The sequence below is a fragment of the Pseudorca crassidens genome, chromosome 6 (assembly GCF_039906515.1).
Source record: "Pseudorca crassidens isolate mPseCra1 chromosome 6, mPseCra1.hap1, whole genome shotgun sequence".
Classification (NCBI taxonomy): domain Eukaryota; kingdom Metazoa; phylum Chordata; class Mammalia; order Artiodactyla; family Delphinidae; genus Pseudorca; species Pseudorca crassidens.
Window position 1 is genome coordinate 61,614,082 of NC_090301.1, and position 17,549 is coordinate 61,631,630.

The 17,549-nt window shown below is 40.3% G+C and overlaps 1 non-coding gene across 1 annotated transcript; it reads right to left on the reverse strand.

The window, feature by feature from the left end:
- Positions 1-346: 346 nt before the first annotated feature.
- Positions 347-453, reverse strand: LOC137226892 (U6 spliceosomal RNA). Its single transcript, XR_010944586.1, has one exon. It is a non-coding gene; the product is annotated as a U6 spliceosomal RNA (small nuclear RNA).
- Positions 454-17,549: the final 17,096 nt, after the last annotated feature.

Below are 17,549 nucleotides of genomic sequence, written 5' to 3' on the forward strand. Positions count from 1 at the left end.
AATCCACCTTGTGCTTAGTATTTCCTGGTTCATAAATATTTCTTATGATCATGCTTCTATTTTATCTTCCAGAAGTATTGATTATAGCCATACATATGGCCCCAAACTGACTTTTTACCATATTCTGTAGCGAATAATTTAGAAAAGGGGCCAAAAATTCTATTTTCCATAAAAGTGTGGCAAGATGTCTACATTCTTGCTGGAAGAACAGCCGTGTTGCCAAAAGGGCAGAACTTCTCTCTAAATCCATAGTCTTTACCAAGCCCTAGATTTTGACCCTGAACTGTCTGCTCCACTGAAAGCTGGTCAATTATTTATCTTTCTTTTAAGAAAATAAAGTTTTTTTAAACATATGGAATGCTTCACAAATTTGCGTGTCATCCTTGCACAGGGGCCACGCTAATCTTCTCTGTACTGTTCCAATTTTAGTATATGTGCTGCCTAAGCGAGCACTAGAAAATAAAGTTTTAAAGCAGTTTCCTAATTTGAGGTTCTTACAAGTAAAGGGAAAAGTATGGCCTTTGATATTCATTTTCTTCCTTCAAATAAGTAAACTTCAGTGGCACAGGTGGGTGATAAACTGCTACTTTTAATGCAAGTTTTGTTTCCAGTCTTTATGGCTTCCCAAACCTGAACTTTCTGCTAACATTAGGTTGTATTACTTACTTAGGTTATTACTTAGGTTATATTATATTACTATCTGCCTTCTACACAGTCCTGCCTAAACAACTCATTAAAAAGTACAAAAGCATGCAAATGGTAGAAACAGCTTGCAATGCAAAATGTTCTTCTTACCAGATTTTGCAGGGGCTCCCCTCGAGGGTCTCAGTCCTGGGCGATGTGGAGCAGCATGGCATGTCTGAGAAGACACAGACTCAGTCCCAGAAACTGAGTGCTTCAGAAAGACCCAGTAAAAGAAACATTATTTTTATCCTCTGATGAGGCAGCCTTAGAACTTGGCTTCCATTTAACTAAGGGACCCTTAACCTCAATGGTACTAGGGAAAAATCTAAGTATATTGGGATCATGTGGTTAGTTGCACGTGTCTTGCAGCAGAATGGAGTAGAGGTCCTCTCCTTGGGGCAATTACCTGCAAAGTCTCAACACCTTTTGCTTCATCCATTTATTTCTTCCTCTGAACAAGCCAACCTAGCCCCCTCTTAAATTAATTATAGTCCATATAGAAAACAGCTATGTGCTGATTTTCTCCTATACTAATTTTTATCCCTAAGAAAGAAAAAAGAAAACCTATAGGAAGGTATTAATCTACTTAACATTTCTAAGTATATCATCCAAAGGATTTTGTTTTTTAATCTTACATATGCTCAGCAGAGTTACTGGCAAAAACTGTACATTTTCTTCATTTCATCCTTTCAACATCAAATAGTAGGCAGTAAAAATTGGATCAGACTTCAAAGCCTGCTGTGGGCTCCAAGTCACAGAGAGACGCCTCCATTTCACATATTGAATTCGAGCAGGATATCAAAGTGCTACCAAAGAACCTCAGGTCCTTACTCAAAAAGAGGCTCTAACATCTGTAGAGAGTGGAGTGCACAGACAAATCACCTCAGGGAGCAGCTAGCATTTATTCTCAGCAGCAAATTCCCAGGCTTTTGATTCTCTCTTCACTGTACCTCCCTGTCTCTCTGCTGAACCAAAATTCTTTAGCAAGCTGGGCTTTTGTCTCAAAGTCTTCGAACTATCACTAACAGTTCATGTTTGGATGGCCTGACCAAGCCGCCATAGACAGGCACCCCGACCATGGACTTGGATGAGTCTGTAATAAGGATACACAGTTACTTCAGAATCAAGATGTCCTTCTACCTTATTTGAATGTCCCGCGAAGACATCACACCCTTTTGAAGAACTCTGGGCTTGTGAATGCCTAAAAATGATAATAATAATTTTTAGAAGGCCTGAAAATGATAATTAAAAAAAAAAACTTAAAGAGGGTTGCTTTCCTCCAAAAATGGATCAGAAAATACTCTTTAATTAAGATTCCATTGTTTTCCATTCCAGTCCTTGGTTAGAAGGATATGGTCAACTTAAGGAAATGCATTCTACCAGGTGCTGCTCATACACCCACAGTCAGCCTGAGATGCTAAGACCCAAGAAACTGCCCCTTTTAAAGTTGTGTGATCCAATCTAGTTTACTGTTGGCGTTCACAGACTTTACCAAGTAGCCAACCAAGTTGATGCGAAGGCTCTACTTCCCACCCAGCACATTAATCACGTTGTTAAATAATTCAAAATAGATCCTGTAGTCAAATAAGTTTGGGAAATGCTGAACTATACATAGTTTAAGAGGTTTCCTTACTGCAGAATGATCTTTCACAATCACAATATGAATTTATGGGTTTCTAAAGTAGGGTGTATGGGGGGAGAATTCAGTTTCCTAAACTACTGTGACCAAGAAATTTAAAAAGTGATAACCTATTAACATCTAGTAATGTTTCATGGAGCAAAGTTTGGAAAAATCAACTGTGCTGTGCCCCAATTTCCAGAAATTGGAACACACTGTATAAAAGTGTGATGGGGGCTTCCCTGGTGGCACAGTGGTTGAGAGTCCGCGTGCGATGCAGGGGGCGCGGGTTCGTGCCCCGATCTGGGAAGTTCCCACATGCCGCAGAGTGGCTGGGCCCATGAGCCATGGCCGCTGAGGCTGTGCATACGGAGGCTGTGCTCCACAACGGGAGAGGCCACAACAGTGAGAGGCCCGCGTACCGCAAAAAAAAAAAAAAAAAAGTGTGATGATTATAACTCACTGTTATATAAACAGACTCTTACAACTCCTCTCATATGGAACCCAGGAATGTGGAAAGCACTGACTAGGGGAAGGGAAGTCTGGATTCTAACTCCTGCCTCAAGATCCCTGATCTTCCTCTCTGGTCTCTCTGATACACACACATGCATGCATGCGCGCACGCACACACACACACACACACTCACACACACACATACACACACACAATTGGGTAAATTTCTGTAGTATTCTGGGTTCTAGTTTTCCTCATCTATAAAATGAAGGGATTGAAATAAGTTATTCCTAAGGGCTCTTCTAGTTCCACATTTAAAATCTTATTCTTTATTTAAACTGACAATTTCATTTTTTGAATTTCTGTGAATGGTTCATTGGTATTACCTTCAAAATGCATCTATATAGATTATAAACAATATACCCATTTAAAAAATATCACATCAGTACCTGGGGAGAGGAGACTATGATGAATATAAATATATATTTATTTGTGTGTGTATGATTGTTTATCATATGTCTCCCACTATGAAATGTAAGTTCCAAGAAGGCGGGGAATAGGTCTGCTTTATTCTGTACTCTATATTAGCACCTAACCCTGTGCCTGGTACACTGTAAGTGCTCAATAAATATTTGACAACTTGAATGAATGAAAGGGCTAGTGGACCCCCAAAATATGTGCCATGAAGAATACCCTTTACATTAAAATTAAATTAAGTAGCATTTATATAGCCCTTCATATTTTAAAAAATGCTTTTATATATCTAATAAGAATTTCACAACCATCTGAGCTAAATGCTTTAACTGTCCCTATTATATAGCTGAATAAACTGTATTTCAGAGAGGGCAAGGGATCTGCCCAGGGATCATGGCACATACCTGGCAGAGCTAAGACACTGACCCCTGTTAGTTTGACTCCAAATCCTCTGCTCTTCCTCTGAACAATGACACCCCCCTCTCCAATGCCCTTGGGTCTCTGTGCATTGGCCCAAGGAACTCATTCCTGCCAGCTTAGGCAGGTCTCAGTGGCAGTGGGACACCTATAGAACAGGTGGATTCAGTTCTTCTAGGAGTCGTGGTAGGCTTTGGAGAAAATCTAAGGAAGAGAGTTTAGCTGTTGAATTACCATGGGGTCTCCAATTTCTGCCTTTCCTGTACCTACAAGAAAATGAAACCTCTTAAGAACTCCTCTTGCTTGCATGGCTTTTCAGGTCCAAAGGTCAGTGCAGATACCCTCCAACAATACACTGGCAGTCGGCTCATGAGTTTGACTACCTTCTTATTCAAGCCTTTGGGAGAATCTAAGGCATCTCAATATAATTTTTACATGTGTTACATGGTTTTAAAGGGCGGAGGCAGGATGCGTAGTGTTCAAAGGCAAATAAATGAGAAAATACTTGACTAAACAAAGTTAGGCAGGTTTCTTTCCTAAGATGATTTCCAGAACCTTTAACTTAATAATATGCACAGTGAAACCTTAAGAGTGGGAGAGAACAGGCAGCATCCCCCAGACATTATCCTAACAATGGAACCCTCCCCTGGAGCATGTCAGAGGCCCTGGTTCTTATAACATGCCTTAGAAAACACTCATCTGAGCAGCCCTTATTTGAAACAAGTTCCAATTTGCCTTTCAAAAAAGGGTTAAGTCAATTCTCTTCAAAAGTCTAACTGCCTCAACTCCTTTGCAGCAAATTTATCAGATATGTTGTCATTTGCCTCAGGGACTTGAGCCTGGCAACAAATGGATAATGCTTTTGCAAGCTGTCACCACCAAAATAAGGAAAAGCACAATGAGAAAATATCCAATGCTTATTGCCTGCACACATGCCACCAGGCCATGGGCAAAGCATGGATACATGGTTATCTCATCTAATACTTCCAACAACCATGTGGATTGGGTCTATTTTTATACCCGTTTTACAGGTGAGGAAATTAAGACTCAAGAAGCTAATGACTTGTTTCATGTCATAACTAGTAAATAGTGCAGCATAAAACCTGCCTACATAGAAAAGGAGACTCCAAGGGAAATTATTGATTCAGATATGAATTATCAGTTACTGATAAAACCTTAGACAAATGATTGATGGTGAACAGGACATTCATATGGTGCCAAAGTACCACCGTACAGATTCCTTCTTCAGGTCACAAGGGGAGCAAGGGAACTGCACATGGGAGAAATCAGGTTACCATCTCAATCCAGTGCAAATCTTAGCACCAGTAATGCCCAGACAATATTGTCTTGTGATGTGAGGCAATATGAAATATCTGACATCACCCAGGATATTTATATTTTTTCTTTTAGTCAAAACATTTAACTTTAATCTAATCAAAGCTTTAGATCTAACTTATAGTTTACCCCAAACACAAGGTATAGAGGGGGAAAGCTAGGACTGCAAAGAATCAAGCAGACAAATGTAGAAGGTGAGTTATTTTATGGAATAATTGGCTCATTCTCTTAACAAGTCAGTGCCATGAAAAAAGGGAGTATTGTACATTAATAGAGATTTAGGGAAATAACAAGTTGATGTAATGTTCTCGATTAGATCTTGGCTTGGACAAACAGGTGTAAAGGACAATTCTTAGAACAATTGGGAAATTTTGATTGGTATTAGATGATATTAAGGAATTATTCATTTTGAAGCATGATATTATTATTTTGAACCTGCAGGAGAAATTTTTTGAAATAACACTGTTCTCAGCCTCTGTAAGGAATCTGATGCTAAATGACAGAAGCAATACATTTGGTTATCAAAGGGTGGTGAATAGGAGGTAGTTGTCTCTCTAGAAACGATTCACTGCATATTTCTAGGGCTCCTGTAGCCTCTCAGAAGTCATGACTAAAGTCTTAAGCAGATTGCCTCCAGGGCTTGGCCACTCTGCTGCTTTACTGCAGTCACTGAATTGTGGGTTCTTGGGGAGACGAAAACTCTCCGTCACCACTGAAAACCCTTCTGCTGGGCCTCTGCCTGAAAAGCCCCCGAGACGAAAGTCACATTTGATTCCCTTTTCTTAACCCCCAATCCCAGTGCGACCGGATGAGAAGCAGGGGCAAGGCTGGCACACGGCTGCCAAGAATGCCCGAGCATCTCTCTTGTGCAGCAAAGATCCATGGGGCCAGCTGGCTTAGTCATGCTGGGCTGGCAGCACTAGGTGAAGTCACCTTGTTCCAAAACTGGGTCTCAGCTTTGCAGCCTCCGAAAGTCAGTCTGCCAGTTTGCTGAGGGGTAATGATGTTTTCGAGAGCTGAGTTGTACTAACCAAACTCAGAAGAGTCGTATTTGAAAAGTAGAATGCCAGTGTGTGATTTTACAGTGAATACGATAATCTGGACTATACTTTCCCCCTCACTAGTTGGCTGATACACTCTGGAGACCAAATTACACATAAGAATGGAAACAAAGGAAGCAGGGTGCTCTTCCAGGATCTGACCAACCAGGCTGGTCTTGTAACTGGCCTTTTTCAAGTTTAGGGTTAGAATCAGTAACTTTTTTCTTGGACAGGAATAGAGACACGCTACCCTTTGACTCTCCATTTTCTAAACTTCATTTAAATTTCTTTGCACAGTTTTTATTAACTTTGATAAAATTTGCAAGATTGTGTGTTATCTTTTATCAATTATAATGTAGAATGGCTTCTAGACAAACTGAGAAATCCATTAGTCATCCACAAATGAAAGCCATTAGTCATTCACTTGCAAGCATAATCTAATTTCAAAACAGGATAGGTTGCAGCTTATTCACTGTGGATCGATTTTTCTTAGCTTCCCACTGTGTCCAGATTTGGGAGTAGTTCTCATTGTAAACTCATGTCTTACTTGGTAGCCCTGGGAGAAAGGCTAATCAGCATAACCAAGCAAATTTGTTCCTGCCTCTTCAACAGCTCTGAAAAAAATCTTCTGTACATGGAGCTTTTAATACAAAGAGGTCATTTCTTTTTCCCAAGAATCAGCAGCCAATCTACCCTGCAAGAGGTATGCTCAGACCAAGATATTTTAACACAGTAGGAGGCCCATGAATCTTGAGGGAGGCAGGTTTCAGACAAATAAGTCATACAACTTCCCTTCTGGAAGTTATTACCATGAGAGATAATAGAAAACATAAACACCTTTAGAAATGGTTTCAATAAGTTCAAGTTCTGAAGGTAAATTAAGACATTTAAGGGATGACATCAGAGAAGAGGACACTGACCTGTGTAAAAGATCCTGTGCTAACCTGAGTGCTAACAAGGTTTCTATATGAACTGGCCATAGGTTGAATTGGCAACTCAAGCATACTTACTTAGCTCTTATATGGAATCTGAATATTTTAAGGGTTGAGGGTATAACCGTGGAACAACACCCAGACCTGAATCTACCCACGCTGTCACTATGTATCAACTCTTTCCTGATTTATATCAGCTAGGTGTCATTGCATATTCTTCTTACTGCTTATATTTATTTAAATAGCTTTGAAGGCACAGGAGATTGGAAGATAATGTTTTAAGAACACAGATTATTGTGTTAAGTTCGAAGGCACCCAAAGTGTATAAGTTAATGCATCTTTTATTACAAAAACTGAAAAGTTAGGATTTCTAGAATGCTTTGTTGTTTTCCATTCACCACCACCACCTAAGTATTTGCCAAGCACACACTAAATCTCCCCAGGGTTGTATTCATACTTCTGTGCTTTTACCTGCAATGTCATCTCCTCTCTTGCCCACCTGGCCACTGCATCCGTACCCTTTAGCTCAGGGGGTCGGCTGCTCTGAAGAGCCTTTCCTGTCCCATCCCCATCCTGGTCACCTCTTCCACTCAGGGCAGAGTTGGAGGCTCCTTGGTGTGTTCCCACAGTCTACTGAGCATAACCATTCTGAAAACTTGGTTCTGTAACTGATTCATCTGGTACCATATCTTGACCAATTAAAAATGCAAATCATCTACCAAAGGCAAGCTTCATCAAATTTTGATCAAGGGAGGGAAAGCAAAGAGCAAGTACCATAATTCACTTGGCTTCTGAGATATCACAGTTCTTCTTATTCCTGTGCTCATCGGTGTTATCTTTTCTTCTCTATTTTTTATTTGATGAAAATGCTCTAAACTCCCAAGAGGTCTGAATATTCACCAATCCCTAATCAATGAAAGTGTAGCAATATCTGACTTTCTCCCCAAAGTAAATGACTAAAAGAACTGGTGGTAAAATGTTTCCCTTTTTTTTCCTCTGTCTGATTAAAGTTTTTTTCTGATTAAAAAATAATATATATTCACTGTTGTACTGTATAAAATACAAATATTCAAGGAGAAGAAAATAAAGTTCTGGGAGAATCTCTACACCCAGATATAATATCTTTCTGTATATGTTTTCAGATGCTTTTCTATGTATATGATATACATTTAAAAAATAATTGCTCATGATATATTTGTTTTAACTTAACTTTTGTATTATGAGCATCTTCCCATACATTTGTGTGGAATACAACATACGTAAGTGTGCACATACGTCATATTTATGGTTGTACAATATTACATTGGTTGATTATCATAAATGATTTAAGTAATCTCTTTTTTTGGATTTTTAAGTTGTTTCCAGTTTTATGATATTATAAATAATGGGTCATTAAAGATATGTGCATATAGTTATGAGTACCCAGCCAAATTTGACTAGGATAAATCTAAATTTAAGACTATTAGGTTAAAGGGTGAACAAATTTTCTGTTTTAAAGCTTTTGAATTGTATCATCAAATTCTCCCTTAAAAAGCAACAAAAATGAACACTCATGACCATAAAACTATGAAAGGACCCATTTGCCATATCACTAACACTGGGTATTATCAGTCTTTTTAATCTTTGCTTACCTCTTTAGCCAAAAAAAAAAAAAAGTGGTAACTCATGATTATTTTAATTGGCATTTCTTTATTTCTAAAGAGGGAAAACATTATTCCTGGGCTTTAATATATGGTATGAAGGAAATACAAAGAGTATAGGAGAAATGAAAGCAATAATCATGCAAAATAAGATCACCATCGCAGTAGGAAAAAAGGAAAACAAAGAGGAATGACGACAGGTTTTGTATTATTTTTTTCTCACTGGGTTTGGCTACTTGGTAACTTTTCTGTTTTGAGTGCAGAAACAGCATGTATCTGTTTCTGTATCTCACCCCAAGTCAGTGTCATTACTGAATGAGTTGAATGCAAGTTATACTGAAAGTTATGGATATTTCTTTGCTCTTGGACACAATTATTCTAAGTTTTAGAACATGGCTCAAGGAGAAATTCATCAAAAGGGCTCAAAAAGGCTGATAAATGTTTCATAATGCCATTGCTGTAAGTTAGCACTATTAGTTTATGTACTTATGCTAATTTCCCAAATCCCACTGAGCCCTTTAAATTTGATCATATTTGTTTGCCTCATTGTTTTTCCCCAACCATGAGCCCATACAGCCTTAATTTGCCACTTCTTGTATTCTCATTTCTTTTTTTTTTTCTCCTTTGCTATTTTATTGCAGGCAGCTGTCACTGTGTAAAGTCTAAGGTAAGAGCCAAAGGCTTTTCTTAATTCTGCTGAGAATGCTTGCCTTATTGGAAAAAAAGGACACTCAATGGAGAGCCCTTCAAGTAACCTAAACTTAAAGTAATCCACAAAGCTTACTTCAGTTCTTTGCCAGCAACCAAGGGAGCCAAGAGAAAACCCGGCCTCAGGGCTGGGGATGCAATTAAGATGCAGTAGTAAGGAAGAGCACGTGACCCAAAGGACTGCATGGCCATGGGCTGAGGGCCACAGCACAGCCAGAAGAGCTGACCATTCAATCCTCGCATCCACACTAGAAATGCAGATCCTACCAGGGTCTCCATTTCACAGCTGAAGCTTGGGCCGTTTGAGGTACCCAGATACGCAGATACAAATCCAGATCCTGTGGACACAGAGCGTGTGCTCTCAGCCTCCAGTGCCATTTTGTTACCGGACTCTTCCAGATATTCACTCAATCATATTTAGGATCTTAATAAATGACACCTGGGGTGACAAACATTTAACTCTAGAAAACCTACCAGGAGGCAGATCAAGTTAAATCTAGAATAGGTCTGGAGGTAATCCTTAGCCCCTGACCTGCTGACCTTTTACTTACCTTATGTCTATGGACTAATGTTAAGATTATACACATCTGTGCCACACTCAAGGCTCCAATTTGGTGGCAAGCCTTCTTGAGATTCTCTATGATTATAAGAACGGATATTACATTGTGCAATATAGGGTCCTCGACAGCCTCCCAGACATCACTCATTCATTCCACAAATATTTATTGAGCCCCTTTAATCTGTCTCCTACTGTTTTGGAGGATACAGCAGTGAACAGGAAATCTAAGATGCCTATGCTCATAAGAACCTACATTCTAGCAGGGAAGGTGTAGATAATAAATGAAAAAATAAGTAAATATGTTAGCATGTTCAATAGAAGTAAGGGCCAAAGAAGAAAATTAAAGCAGGGAAGGGGTATAGGAAGTGCTGGTGGCAGGCTCTGCCATTTTAGATGAAGTGGGTACAGTAGATGATATGTGAGTAAAGACCTTAGTAAATAAATGGGAATTGATGTCTTTGAATACGTTTTCAACTGAAAGCGCCTAACAGGTAAAAAACTTTATATGTTATGGCACATAGAGGTCAGAGGACTGATGTAAACACTTGGTAAAAGTTTAGCAACACACTTTATGATATATATATATATATTCATGATATATACATACATATTCATGATATATTAGTTCCCAAGCACTTGGGCTAGTGTTGCCATATAAAATACAGGACACTCAGTTAAATGTGAATTCCAGGTACAAGGTGAATAGTTTTTTTAGCATAAAAATTTTCAAGTACTTCATGGGACATACTTATGCTAAAAAGAAATTTGTTGTTTATATAAAGTTCAAATTTCTGTGGGTATCCTGAATCTTCATTTGCCAAAAATGGCAACTCTAACTTGGGCAAATCAGCACCTCAGCTTCTGCATTGGCAAAATATGAATAAAAACTCTTGCCAGGGCTTCCCTGGTGGTGCAGTGGTTGAGAGTCTGCCTGCTAGTGCAGGGGACACGAGCTCGAGCCCTGGTCTGGGGGGATCCCACATGCCGCGGAGCGGCTGGGCCCGTGGGCCACAACTACTGAGCCTGCGTGTCTAGAGCCTGTGCTCCGCAACAAGAGAGGCCGCGATAGTGGGGGGCCCGCACACCGTGATGAAGGGTGGCCCCCGCTTGTCACAACTAGAGAAAGCCCTCGCACAGAAATGAAGACCCAACACAGCAAAAATAAATTAATTAATTAATAAACTGCTACCCCCAACATCTTTAAAAAAAAAACACAAAAAGACTCTTGCCAAACTGGGGCAAAAAGACTAATTTGTCCTTTCTGGCAGAAAAAAATGAAAATATAAGAACAGGATTTTAAGAGGATTAAATCGAGAGGTATACATGGTCAGAATTTAGAAATAAAATGCACACTCAGCAAAGTGCTATACTTATTGCACTTCTGAAAGACAAATCTCTGAACTTGGACACTTCAGGCTCGACAGGGTAGAGAATGACAATGACAGGTATCTGGAGTGGCTTCCATTCTGTAACCTTTGCCTCTCCTTTGGGCGGGGTCACAAGGTAACTTGTAGGTTGAGTTACAGTTTTAGCACTTTAAAGAGTAGATTAGGCCAGGCATAGATTTGTGGAGGCAAAGGAAACTACATATATGTTACTACATATATTTTTCATGTTGTAAGCGGGGAAACTGAGGCCCAGAGGGGTGATAGGACTTGCCCAGGTGAGTGAGAGGAAGAGATGGGTCTAACATCCACGTTTCTTGGATGATGCTCTTGTCGCCAGTGCAGGCCCCAAAGATAATATTTAATCCAGTTTTCCCCCTTTAATTCTGAAAGCAGTGTTCATTTCGGGGAAAGAGAAGCAAGAAGCCCTGAAATGAAGTGAAGGATGAGCCTGGCACTAAGTGATGAGACCCAAAGACAGATGAGGGCGGGGGCGTGAGGGTAGAGGAGGAACACTTTAGGGAGTTTTGAAAAAATAAAGTGAAAAAAACTGAACAAGATTGTGTGCAGCAGGTGCTGACCAGTCAGCGAGGTCACAGGGGAGAAGCTCGAGGACAGACCCTGAGCAGTGCCATGCTGATGTGGACAGACATGGAGGTGTGGATGGGGAGGGATCAGTTTTTAAAGAGAAAATGGCTGATGGACTGCGCTGTCTAAAGAAGGGAAGTAGCACTGTCTTACTTTTTTCATTTTAACATTTTATTTTGACCTAATTTCATTTTTAGAGAAAAGATGCAAGAATAGTATAAGGAATTCTGTATCTTCCTCAGCAGGTTCTCCAAATATTAGCAATGTATACATTTGCTTTATCCTCTCTCTGTGTCTCTCTCTGTCTTTCTTGTTTTTTTGTGTGTTTTTTCGTTTTGCAGTACGCGGGCCTCTCACTGTTGTGGCCTCTCCCGTTGCGGAGCACAGGCTCCGGACGCACAGGCTCAGCGGCCATGGCTCACGGGCCCAGCTGCTCCGCGGCACGTGGGATCTTCCCGGACCAGGGCACGAACCTGTGTCCCCTGTATCGGCAGGCGGACTCTCAACCACTGCGCCACCAGGGAAGCCCTCTGTCTTTCTTTTGGTACATGTATACTGATAACCATACACACATACAAATACATAAAATTTTTTCTGAACCATTTGAGAGTCAGTTGCACCTGATACTCCTTTATCCCTAAATACTTCAGTGTGTGTTTCTTAAAAGCAAGGGCATTCGCCTATATGACGATAGTGCAATGATCAAAGTCAGGAAATTAATGTTACTATAATGCTATTATCCAACGTATAGATTATATTCACATTTTGCCTATTGTCTCAATGATGTCTTCTACAGAAAAAGAAAATTCTGGATCATACATTGCCTTCAGTTGTCGTGTTCCTTTAATCTCCTTTCATCTGGAACAGGTCCTCAGTCACCCTTTGCATCTGACTTTGAAGCCCACAGGTCAGTCAGTTTGGAAGAGGTCCCTTTGTTTGGTTTATCTGCTGTTTCCTCATAATTAAATCAGGTTATGCATATTTGGCAGGAAATCCACAGAAGTGATGTTGTGCTCTTCTCAGTGCGTCCTATCAGGAGGCACATGCTGTCAATTTGTCTGATTACTGGGGATGCTAACTTTCATCACTTGGTTAAGGTGGTGTCTGCCAGATTTCTTCCACTGACCTTTTGCAATTAATAAGCATCTTATGGAAATTTACTCTAAGACTATGCAAATAGCTTGTTACTCCTTAAGCTTTCACTACCAATTTTAGCATCCATTGAAGATTCCTGCCTGAAACAATGATTATTTTGGTAGCTGCCAAATGGTGATTTTATGCCTTCATCCTTCCTTTTACATTTATTATTTCACATCTTACTGCAAGGAAAAGCTTACTCTGTTTTTTTCTTCCTTCCTCCCCCACTTCCCTTCCTTCCTCTCTCTCTCCCTTCCTTCCTTTCTTCTTTCCTTCATTTCCTCCTTCCATCAATGTGGATTCATGAATTCTTACTGCATTCAATATTCTATTCTTTTATTATCATTATTTATTTTGATACTGAAATTGTCCTCAGTTTGGCACTTGCTTAATTTTAAAGGGTTGGGATTAACAGACTTCAAAATGAGGACTTTGGAAAGGAATGTATAATACTAGAGATTACGTAAAGAACGGTGAACGCCTCCGAAAGAACAATAGTAACTCTCCCTATTACTACTATTCATGAGTGCTTTTTGTGTGTCAGATGAAATGCCGTGTGCTTTGTATGTGTTCTCTCATTTAACTTTCATGACCTGGTGAGGTAGTCATTATGGCATTTTTATCTTCCATTTAAAGACGAGGAAACAGAGGCTCTGAGAAAATAAGTAAGTTCATCAAGATCTTACCCTCAGTCGTAGCAGGTCTAGTGGAGTCCGGGGCCCCTGCTCTCAACCACCAGACAACCCTACAAATAGGTGTGGAAACCTTCAGGAAAGGAAAAGGTCTTAGAAGCAAGGCTGCACTGTTACTGAGGGTAGCTGGACATTTGTTCCAGGATCTATAGTCATCTGAACTTTATGCATTTTTACAAATGGGGCATTTCGAAACTGCCTACAAGTCTGCCTACAAGTCTGTCAAACTTCCCTAACCTGCACTGTGTAAAGTATCCAACCCTGCCTAAAATCCAAGGAGGAAAGAATAAATAAAGTGCTCATTTGTGCCAATGTCAGCTGACACAGTTCGAGAAAGACATGAGTTGGCCAAGTCACCCAGGGAGGCATTCCCATGGGTCAAGACAAGTGAAAGCCAAATTCAGGCAGAGAAGAGAAAACTAAGGGAACAGTAGAGCAAGGATTCTTAAGAAATTAAGTATCTATTCATCTATGGAGATCCCAGGTGAAGACAGTGCTGTGGAGCCCGCCCCCCCAGGCTAACATACTAGATCCTTCTTCCTGCAACAATACCAGAACCTCTATCACCACCACACCACCACTTTTATTATCACATTTCAGATTCTATGCGAATGAGCTTGGGTGAAAGAAATATGGTGCATGCTAGTGAAACTAATTCAAACAACCATCCTGCCCTAGAGGGAAAAGCACAACTGAATCTGAGAATAACACCCTTACCCTCCCAGGAGGAACAAACTAAAAATAAAAGACAACAAGGTGCTTCCTGCCAGTCAGTAAATCCAATAAGAAGATGCCTCAACCTGGCACTGGGCAGTTAACAGTCAGCCCGACTCCCTCCACCGGAGAACGGCCATGTGGTTCTCAGAGCTGACAGCTGCCAAGCAGAACCCCTCAGATTAACCCATAGGTGGTGTTGAACCACTTCCCATTAAGATATTTGCAAAGCAAACAAAAATGATAGCCCCATTCTGAGTGCTGGGAGCCAGCCAGGAGCGCTGGCTGTTCTTGTTGACACAAAGAGCTCTCCAGGGAGGGTCTGGGCCAGAGCGCGGAAGGCCACTCCTGCCTGTGTCTCCAGACCATGTTGATCTTAGGCCATTAGAATCTTGGTATCAGGGACTGTTTATTATCTAATTTCCCAATCACAGCAGTTGCTAGAGCTCTGTTTCACCAGAGCTCTCTATTCCTCTCTGTCTCCCTGACCTACACCTTTCAGATGAAAAGAAAAAACTCAACTCTCCTCCTGTTATGTCTACTCATCAAGGAGACAAGTCTGAGAAGTTACTAAGATGCACACAGAGAGTGTGGCATTACCACTGTCAACAGCTTCTGTGGCAAACACTCATTCAGGTTCCTTCTGAATTTAAAGCGACCGGAGCTAATGGGAAATATGCTGGCATATTTGTGTCCTACAGGTAGAAGCAAACTGCTGTTTAGTTCACAAAATACACTTGGAACTGAAACACTAATATTTTTTCCTTCTAACCCAGAGAAGAAAATGAAATAAAGTTAAAGAGGCTATGGACATGTGCAAAGTTAATCTTCTTTCAACCTGAAGGATTATAGTCTCAGTTTCTTTAAGTGTTCATAATGAAGTGCTTTCGTACAGAATTCATTTTTTACGCAAATATTGTTTCCTGCAATATTTTCAACTTGAGCAAGTTTTCTTTTCTCAAGTTTCTTTCCTCTCAAAATAGCCTCAAAATGAAAAGGTATTTTTGTCAAAAATTCATTCTGAGCTTAAATACAGCAAAGGTCTTGATGAAGATACAAGCACAGTAGATACCAGAGATGTGCTGAATTTCTAGAATTTCCTACACTCACAAAAAGAGTAATGTAGGAAGGGAACAAGGGATGGCAAAATGGTCAGAAGAATTTGTCCAATTTTGTCATTACTGGAAATTGTCCTTTAGATTGGAAAGCAGAACTTTAGAGATAGAGGTATTAATTCTATAAGGAGAGAGATGAAGAAAGAGAGAGAGAAACAAGGAAAGACAGAAGGAAAGGGAGAGAGCTAAAGAGAGGTTGAGATTACTTTAGAAAAAGCAGAGGCATTAGCATACTAAAAATTGACTTTTTATAAATAAGAGAACTGCTTGACATTTACAGTATAAAGTTAGAAAGCAGTTTTTTAGACTATATCATTCAGTTTTAGATGATGTTTCTCCAAATAAAAGTAAATGTTGCTGGACCCAAGTTCTCCGTAAACGTGCAAGTTTTCCAGAGAGAAAGTGAATCCAACCCTGCAGGTCAACTTCGTAGAGCTCAAGCCATCATTTGCTGATGTCATCATCATTTGCTGATAGCAAACGTGTTTAGGGACAGATTAGCATAAGCACAAAAGTCTGTCCACAGGTGATCACGTTAAAGACCTTGGTGGAGTGGTATAGAAACCTCAGCTATGTATGAGACGTGTTGGACATACTGGAAACCCGTTCTGACAGACTGTCCAAATCTTTTCTGGACATGCTCCATCTTTGAGGCACCAGACACCAAATCAGTGCCTTGAAGTAGGGATCTCATGTAGGCGTGGAGGTCGCCAGAGAACCCAAGTCAAACATGCATCCTAACATCATTTCTGCTTAAGTTCACTATGTGCCGATTCCCGGCAACTGAACTTTAAGTTAAGGAGTTAACCATAGACAGCTACCTGCCAATAACTGAGCTTTTAAAGAAAATACATAATTAAACATCTTCCCAAACTTGGGGCAGGCTTATTTTTGACTTGGGAAAGCAGATCCATTACAGAAAAACTACACGGTATTAATAGCATCCCCCCCTTCACTTATTTTGTTAACACTGTTGGAGTTTTGAGAAAGCCAGCTTCCCACCTTATCAAAAATTAATTATTGTGTTCAAGTCAAACCCAAGATAAATAGGAAGCATTTCTTGAGGACAAAGTAATAAAATTTAGTTTTGGACCCAACTGAAATAAAAATGCAAGAGCACATATTCCTTCATCCGTTCATTAATTACTTTTATTTTATGCCTATAACGGCCAAAGATTCTAGATTCTAGATTTGGTGAGTCATACAGAAATATGTGACAGGTAGTTTAAGCCCTGGAGTTTACTATGTTGTGTAGAATATAGTAATAACAGCTAATATTTTTTGTGTACTTACTACATGCTAGATAGTTCTCTAAAATTTTACTATGGCTTATTCTCACAACCGCCGTATAAGGTATATACCAGTGTTAGAAATATGCTTAACTTTCCCAATGTCATTTAGCTAGTTGGACACAGACCTGGGCCTAGAAGAGAAGAAATTTGGCTCCAGAGTCTGCAGCCTAAACTGTTTTCTTTACCTGCATGGAGCCCCAGTACACATAGGGCAGGAATCAGACTCAGATGCTGATGGGGTCAGGCCATGAATTAAGCAGGCCAGTGGGTTGGTATCAATGGAAAACAGCCTCTCTTCAGTTCTAAGAGACCGCTGCTAGATACACCAACTTTTCAGGAGCCATCAGAAATCTGAATTGTTATATGAAATATTTCTATTTTTATATGTTGGAAACTAATTGAGAATTTCAAAACTATTGTTCAGGCCAAATTAAATGTCTGCAGACCATATTCTACCCAGTGACTGTGGGTGTGCGTCTCTTGGCTTACAGAATAAAGTCCAAAACATTCATGCAGCTTTTAAGGCTTCCCAAATCCTGGCTCCCATCTACCTTATTCCCTATAGTAGTTCTCCCTGCATCACACCACTTCCACCCCATCCTCAGTCGTTATCCCACCGGACGTCTCATCCTCCCCAGAATGCCCCCCACCACGTACATCCTGCCTCGGGGCCAGGGCCCACTCTATTCTGCCACCTGGGCTGCTCTTCTTTTGGCACTAGTCTGCTTCAAGGCCCTGCAGGAGGTGCCACATGGGTGAGACCTT